The sequence below is a fragment of the Mus pahari genome, chromosome 20 (genome assembly GCF_900095145.1).
Source record: "Mus pahari chromosome 20, PAHARI_EIJ_v1.1, whole genome shotgun sequence".
In the NCBI taxonomy this organism is placed as follows: Eukaryota; Metazoa; Chordata; class Mammalia; order Rodentia; family Muridae; genus Mus; species Mus pahari.
Genome location: NC_034609.1, coordinates 3,725,660 through 3,733,864, shown reverse-complemented (window position 1 = coordinate 3,733,864; position 8,205 = coordinate 3,725,660). Strand labels below are relative to the sequence as shown.

The following is an 8,205-nucleotide window of genomic DNA, read 5'->3' as shown; positions in this document are numbered from 1 at the left end:
TTGGAATAACCAAGATACAATTCACAGACCATACAAAGCTCAAGAAGGAAGACCAAAGTATAGATGTTTCAGTGCTTCTTAGAAGGGGGAACAAAATGCTCACAGGAGGAAATATGAAGACGAGTATGGAGCAGAGACTGAAGGAACTGGAGATCCATCCCCTATACAGTTGCCAAACCTGGATGCTATTGGGGATGCTGGGAAGTGCTTGTTGATAGGAGCCTGATATGTGTGTCTCCTGATAGTCTCTGCCAGAGCCTGACAAACACAGAAGCAGATGCTTGCAGCCGACCATTGGAATGAGTGTGGGGTCCCTGATGGAGGAGTTGAGAAGGGACTGAAGGAGCCGAGGGGGTTGCCAGCCCGTGTCAACGGGCCAGACCCCTGGGAGCTCCTGGGGACTGAACCACCAACCAAAGGGTACACATGGAGGGACCTATGGCTCTGGCCGTATATGTGGCAGAGGGTGGCCTTGTGGGACATCGGTGGAAGCCCGATGGGGTTTGATGCCCAGTGTAGGGGAATGCCAGGGCAGTGAGGTGGGAGTGAATGGGTGGGTGGGTAGGGGAGCACCCTCATAGAGGCAGGTGGAGGGGATATGGGATAGGGGGTTTCCAGAGGGGAAACCTGGAAAAGGGATAACATTTGAAATGTAAGTAAAGAAAATGTCCAAAAAAAGAAAATATATATATAAATATTGTATTTCATGTAGCTCCTTTTTTACTATTAAAAGTGTAATTCCTTATTTAGATTAGTCACCAATTATGGACTATATGAGTACATCTACGTATACATACACATATACATACACACAAACATATACACATTAAGTACACACAAACATACACATACATACATACTTATATACATACATACATACATACATACATACATACATACATACATACATATAGAGGTGGGGTCAAGAAGTGGACATGGCCCTGATGCGACTTGATGTGCTAAGGTAGAGTGGTACCCGTTGGGGGACTTTCCTTCCTCTCCTACAAGGGGAGGGGGTAATCGGGGAAGAGAGCTTGTAAGGATGGACGTGGGAAAAGAGGGCGGGGCTGTTGCTGCCTTGAAAAAAGTCCTTAGCAGCTCTTCAAAATGTTAAAAGGAGTTCCATTCAACCCACCAATTACAAGGCGCCTAGGGATTTAAACCATACGTCCACACAGAAACCTGTATAGGAATATCCATAGCAGCAAAGACTGGAGCACAGACCACATCTCCATTAAAAGATAAAGAAAATACAACGTATCCATACAATTGTCAGCATTCAGCCATAAAATAAGAATACAGTATTGAAACCTAGGAGGCAATGAGATAGGCCAACAGGGGAAGACACCTGCTATCAAGCACGGCAACTCGAGTTCGATCCTTGGGTTCACTTGGTTGAGAGAAACAACTCCCAGGAGTTGTCTTCTGAGCCGCACAGCAGAGCACCCCACTCCCAAAATAAATAATATGCTATTTAACAAAAAGAATCCATTTTACAGCATGACAGACGGGCCGTGCAAGCAAGAGTTCATGCATACAAAGAGTTCCCAGGAAGCAACTCTACTAAAACCGACCATAGAGTAGTCAGTGGTTGCCGAGGCTGGGGCAGTGGAGGTGGGACAGTGACTGCTGGCTGGTCACTGAGCCGCAGAGAGCCACTTGTCTCCACCCCCTCTCCCCAGGGCTTGGAGAAGAGGTGCACACCAAAACACACTGCTGTGCATCAAAATCATGACCTCACACCTCACTGAAGCAACCATGACCCCAGCCTTTCAGGGGAGCTCAGGCTGGCCAAAAACTTGGGATCCTTCTGCATCTTGTCTCTGTCTCCTGAAAGAAAACCTGGCTCAAGAAAAATCCTTTTTTTTTTTTTTTTTTTTTTTTTTTTTAAATTGAGATAGCATTTTTTAAAAAAAAATCTGGACTCCTCTGTAAAGCGTAACCTGAAGTATTTATATCTGCAGTGCAATGCACATTCAATAAACTTTTCCATGTGTTCAGAAATATGCAAATAAAAAGTAGTTTCTAATTTTAGTCTGATTGTGCCGCTGTTTTTACACTGTCAGATACGTCAGCAGTGAGAGTTTCAGAATGTGGAAAGTTGAAAGAATTAATAAAACAAATAGACAAAATACCTTCCTATTAATAGCTCCAAATTACTTCACAGTATTTTTGCATTTACTTATTTGTGGGTGTGTGGATGCCTCTGCCACTGCGCATGTGTACGGTCAGAGGTCAACGTCTCCTTCCATCCTGCAGCCTCCTGGGATGGACCATGAGCTCTCTGCCTCTGCAGTCAAGGGCCTCAACATCTGGCAAGCCCAATCCTTAACCACTTCACACAAACCTGCTAATATCTGCTCAACCAGAGTTTGCAGGCAAGTAGGAGCATAAGAGCAATGTAAATTTAGGTTTAAAATGTTTTAGGACTAGGTGAGATGGTGCACGCCTCTAATCCCAGCACTAAGTAGACAGAGGACAGCAGATCGATATAAGTTCAAGGCCAGTCTGAACCACATAGTGAATTCCAGAACAGCCAGGGCTATGTAGGGATTCTGTGTTGTTGTTAATAATTGATGATGATGATGATAATAATAATAATAATAATAATAATGATAATTTTTAAAAATGTTTTAAAGGTCTCACATCTTTTCCACTACTCAATTTAGCAACTTGTCAGTCTGATGAAGGCAAGTTTTGTGGTGATAAAGAATAACTTTCATTCTTACAGATTATTACTGGTGCCCTGCATTATGCTCTAGCTTGTATCTTACAAGTGCCTCCAACACCTGTGTCTTAAAGGCTGATCCCCAAGTGGCACAGCAGGGATGGGGGCGCATTAGGCCGGTGGGAACTAGGAGAAGTCTTCAGGTCACTGGGGTGTGCCCTCCAAGGTGACTACTGTGAGACCCTGGGCTCTTTTTCCTCCTGACCATGCTCTGTTGGAACACTCTCGCCACAGCGTGCTGCTGGCTCGCCGCAGCCCACACAATGGGACTTATTACTCACTGACTAGAATCTCCAACCCATAGCCAAAACAAACGCTTTCCTTTGTAAACTGATTATGGCATGTATTTGTTATAGTGGAGGACAGCTGACTGACTAAAGACATGCTGCTCAACGTGGTTACGTGGAAATACAGTGTACTCATGCATGAACATCTCACAGAGACGAAAGACTAAATAAAAGTTTACAAAAAAAGTATCGCCCCTTTCCAAAGGGAAAAGTAGCCCATAGAAGAAAAAAAAGTTTCAGCCTGAAAATTAACTTTGCTGAAATTTCTCATTTATCTCAAGAAATTCTTCAGAACAAAGAAGCCCACAACATGGTGTTTGATGCTGTTTGGGGTGGTGTAGGAAAATTTTTCTCTAAAAACATGTCCAGAAATAATCCCGAAATGTAACTGCATTGGGCACTAGCAAGAGGTATTCTAGGAGGCTCACAAGAACCACAACCCTAACCTGTCACGTAGAGATGCCCTTCTTTAAAAATGATGGTTCTAGATACTGTCATTTCATAATAAATTAAAGGACTCACCATGGAAGAATTGGTTCTTTTTCTAAAAGAAAAGAGGACATTTAACAGAGCTTTGTTCCCTCATCAGTTTCAACCTGAAGCATTCTCTTCAGAAGGACCAAACTCATTCCCCTGGCCACTTTCCCCACACACTGGGCTAAAGCCTGAGCTGTCCGGGTCCCTAGGAAGGAATCTCAAAACAGGCTGCCGACCACCCCTGCAGAGTTACAGGGTCTTCACCAGCAAAACCCAGAGCAGACCTCGGAATGTGAGTCCCCATGTCCTAGTGGCTCTGCAAATTGGGGCTAGGATCCACTGAAACCAGTTCAAAGACCTAAGCACACTTCCAACCAGTGCTGGAATAAGGCAGTCCGTAGACTTGTCCCTCCAAGTCTGGAGTGCTGTGCATGTTGCTGCATCTTCTTGGTTCCTGTCCTTCCTTGTCCTGTCTACCCAAAGGCTCATTTCTGGACATTCTGCTGCCTCACAGCAGTCTGACAGAGTAACAGGACAGACATCAGACACGTCTGCCAACAGGCCCTTCGTGCCTCTAGACATACAAGTGTCCACTGCTGGGTGTCACGTAATAGGTAGTCACAGACATCCAGTTATTTCATCATAGTAAGCTGCTTTCTTTATGGTAATTAATTTACTAGGTTCAGCTCTCAGGCACTGACCTGCATAACTAAAAACTGGAAAGGGAATCTGAACCACAGTAAAGAAGAGAACTCAAGACTCTCCCAATACAGAGGCCATGGAAGGTTTACCTTGGTTCTAACTCACATGTGTTCCCCCGCAGAAAACTAAGTGTCCACTTGGAAAGCACCCAGCCTATGCAGGTGTCTCCATATAGGAGCATCTGGTGTGATATGTGCCTGGACCAATCATTCAGCCTTACAGAATGAACATGAGCTACTTTAAACATGGAAACCAGAGATAGCCCAAATCACTGACTAGCTTCTTCTTGTTAACTCACTACAAACCTACATAAGAAAGTTAGTAAGAGAGAAAGAAAGTTCTTTTCCTTAGCCATTCTTCAGGTCCAAACAGAAACGAAGAAAAGTATCTCCCATGCACTGTTGTTACTATAATACTATTGTCTTCTTCCCTCTTCTTAGGGTTCACCCTCCATGTTGTCAGTTACTTCAGTCAACCGTGTTCCCAAAATAGTAAATAATAATTCCACAACAGACTATTTATAGATTTGAACAACTTGTATTATAATACACTGTTGTAGCCAGGTGGGGCAGTGAATGCAGAGAGAGGCAGACAGATCTCTGTGAATTGCAGGCCAGCCTGGGCTACACAGTAAGTTCAAGGTCAGCTCGGGCTATACAGTGAGACCTGGTCTCAAAATACAACAAACAAAAGAAATTTCTGTGTTTGCTAATCTCTTACTGTGCTGAATCATAAATTAAACCATGGCTAGAGTGTGGGGGTCCTTTGTAGGGCTCTGTTGCTTCAGTCCCTGACTGAATGCCTCCCACTACAGATGGGTATAGTTATTCAAACAGGTTCTTTCTAACCAAAGGATTCTGCAGAAAACGACAGAAACTGTAGATGGGATTGTACAGGTTGGGAAGATTGCCTAGACCAAGACTCTGGAGGTAAATTCCACCCCAGCTCTGTTCAGAGGAGTTGGGAAATGCATACTTACTTTCATCTAGGAGAGAATCTGAAGGCTCTGATAAAAGTTCCTTTCTTGAGTATCTTTCAGGGCATGAGCCTTCAAACCCTTAAAACTAGATCTCAAAGACAGAGATCGTAAAACTTCTTCCTAGCATCCTTTTTGCAAAATCCTTAATCTAGTGGTGAAGAGAAACACTGATGTCTACCTTGTTGTGACAGGACCTCACTACACAGTCCAGGATGGACTCAAAGCTTACAGTCCTACTGGAATTACAGGCATCTTCCTCTCCACAGGGCTTCATCCCACTTAACTCCTAAGGAGGGGAAAACCCTTCTCACCTCAGGGCTTTGGAATGAAAAGACATTTGCTTTTAACCCACTCACCTTCCTTAGGACATTTAAAAAAAAAATGTCCACCTGAGCACAGTATGCAAGAGCAGTGCAATGCTAGGACTCTCTGAATGGGTTTCGTTGCTTACTGGACAGGCAGAGGCTACATCTAGATAACCATAAAGAATTACAGTCATCTTAAGGGCTTGTGACTTACTGTAATATTCCACCAGGAAATTCACTAGCCTTAAACCTGCCTTAAGCAGGGCATGGTGGTGCACGCCTTTAATCCCAGCACTTGGGAGGCAGAGGCAGGCAGATTTCTGAGTTCGAGGCCAGCCTGGTCTACAAAGTGAGTTCCTGGACAGCCAGGACTGCACAGAGAAACCCTGTCTCGAAAAACCAAAAAAGAAAAAAAAAAAGTGTCTTAACACTACTTTGTCGGTAATTATTTCGAGGGAGACTTCACCTGCGCATGAAATTAAGGAAAATAGCATTAACTGGGCAGTGGTGGTGCACGCCTTTAATCTTTAATCCCAGCATTCGGGAGGCAGAGGCAGGTGGATCTCTGAGTTGAAGGACAGCCTGTTTGACAGAGCCATGTTCAGAGACAGCCATGGCTACACAAAGAAACCCTGTCTTGGAAAACAAAAACAAAAGTAAAAACAAAAACAAACAACAACAAGCACTATGCACTCAAAGAATATAAATAAATAAATAAATAAATAAATAAATAAATAAATAAATACCTCCCAAGAGAGGGTAAAAATTCAGGGATATTTGATGCATGTATCCGTGACCCAAGTTTCGTCTATATAGACTTTTTTTTTCAGGAGGAAAAAAAAAGAAAATAGCTCTCATCTTCATGCAGGTTTCTTTCCACAGTATGAAGGATGATGGCTGCCTTTCAGAAATGGTACTATGATATCATTCTGCTATTACTGAATCCCACTGCACATACACTCAGTAAAAGTCAATTCACATACTTAAAAGAAGCCCTCGTTGCCCACAAATATCATTAAATGTTCACAGCAGCATTTCTTTTTGGGGGGGTGATGGGGGTTCTCATTATTATCTAGAAAATAATTTCCTATTCCAATCTCTCAAATCATATCACCCAAAAGGTGATAAAGATAAATGTTTTCCTTAAAGAAACATGTGTCCGGAAATCTCATTGGCTGCTCTTCTAACCTCTTCTAGTGTAGTATCAGCCTTCGCTGCTCTATAGCAGGTAATACCAGCTACAAAGTAAATTCTGAAATGGCATTATCACTGGGCAGAATCCACTATCAGAGAGGGCACAGGAATCAATGAGATAGTTTAAGCCATTGTATGGGGAAAGCAACCTCTGGGAGAAAAGAGAGGCTAATCAACCTCAAGAGAAGGATGGCTACATCCTGAGACGTTCTGGTACAGGAGGGAGATATGATACACTCAATCATATTGGCTTATATATGACTGTCTCACTTCCCAGCTTCGGGATCTTGCTAGACCTCCATCAGGGTAAGATACACCGCTACGCCATCATTGGGAAGTCTGGGCAAATGGAGTTACAATAAAACCACAGTTCTTGTTCTCTTCTATTATGCTTTACTGCTAGCAAATCATGTTCCCCTCAAATTCTAGTGTGCTTTGAATTAACATCAAAGACAAGAATTCTTAACCCCACCAAATGGCAGATACGGGAATTTCAACTGTTCTGATATGCTGACTCCAAGTAAATCACTATTAATTTCTTACCTTCCAACCTACTAGTCAACCAGAAACACCGTCAGAATTGCTGATGAAATTACAGATCACAGAGGCGTCCCGCTAAGACTGTTCTTGCTTTCATCCCCCCAAGCACAGCAAGTTCCCAATGAAAAACAGTTTTTGATTCAGATTAGCATTTCAAACACAGTTCCTAAAAATTACCTTCAGGAGTCGGCGAACTGAGTGCAGCTATGACTGGGCAGGTATGATTACCAATATAGCTTTTTCTCATGTTCTGAAAATCATACCCTGCCACACACACCCCAAAAAGAAAAAAACCCACTACATTTTCTACCTGTTTCAGAGGACCAGGTAGAAACTTATACCAAAAATCCAAAATACACTAGGTTTAATTTATAGCACAATTTTTTCTTATATCCAATAGTTTGAGATTACATCTAGATATTAGTGGAACCATCCCTTCATCTTAGGAACAGGTTCATTACTGGAGCGCTCCACAAGGCAAGCCTTTAGTCTTCTACTTGCTCATGACTACTTTGGTGGAAGTTACATTGAGTGCCACCTCAGCTTCTCACCAGGCCAACGAAAATATTTTAATGGTCCTTAAAGAGTACAGTATCGGGCTGGTGAGATGGCTCAGTGGTTAAGAGCGCTGACTGCTCTTCCAAAGGTCCTGAGTTCAAATCCCAGCAACCACATGGTGGCTCACAACCATCCGTAATGAAATCTGATGCCCTCTTCTGGAGTGTCTGAAGACAGCTACAGTGTACTTACATATAATAAATAAATAAATAAATAAATAAATATTAAAAAAAGATTATAGTATCAATGCACTGAAGACAGTGGGATTCTCTCTGAAGACATATTTTGACCAATTAGAAGAAATCCTGTGAATGTTATTAGAATCCCATTTAGAGCCATGATCATCTCTGATGTTGGTAATGTTTTCTAACCATTTCTAATACTATTCAGAAAGAGAAGGCCATATCTAGATAGGTACAGCACAGTAAGAAGTTA

General features: G+C 42.6%; 1 protein-coding gene across 3 annotated transcripts in view; it reads right to left on the bottom strand.

Annotated features, from left to right (window-relative positions):
* The window catches only part of Znf827 (zinc finger protein 827), a 174,289-nt gene that overhangs the window by 97,513 nt on the left and 68,571 nt on the right, over positions 1-8,205 (bottom strand). The gene's annotated exons all lie outside the window — the stretch shown is intronic.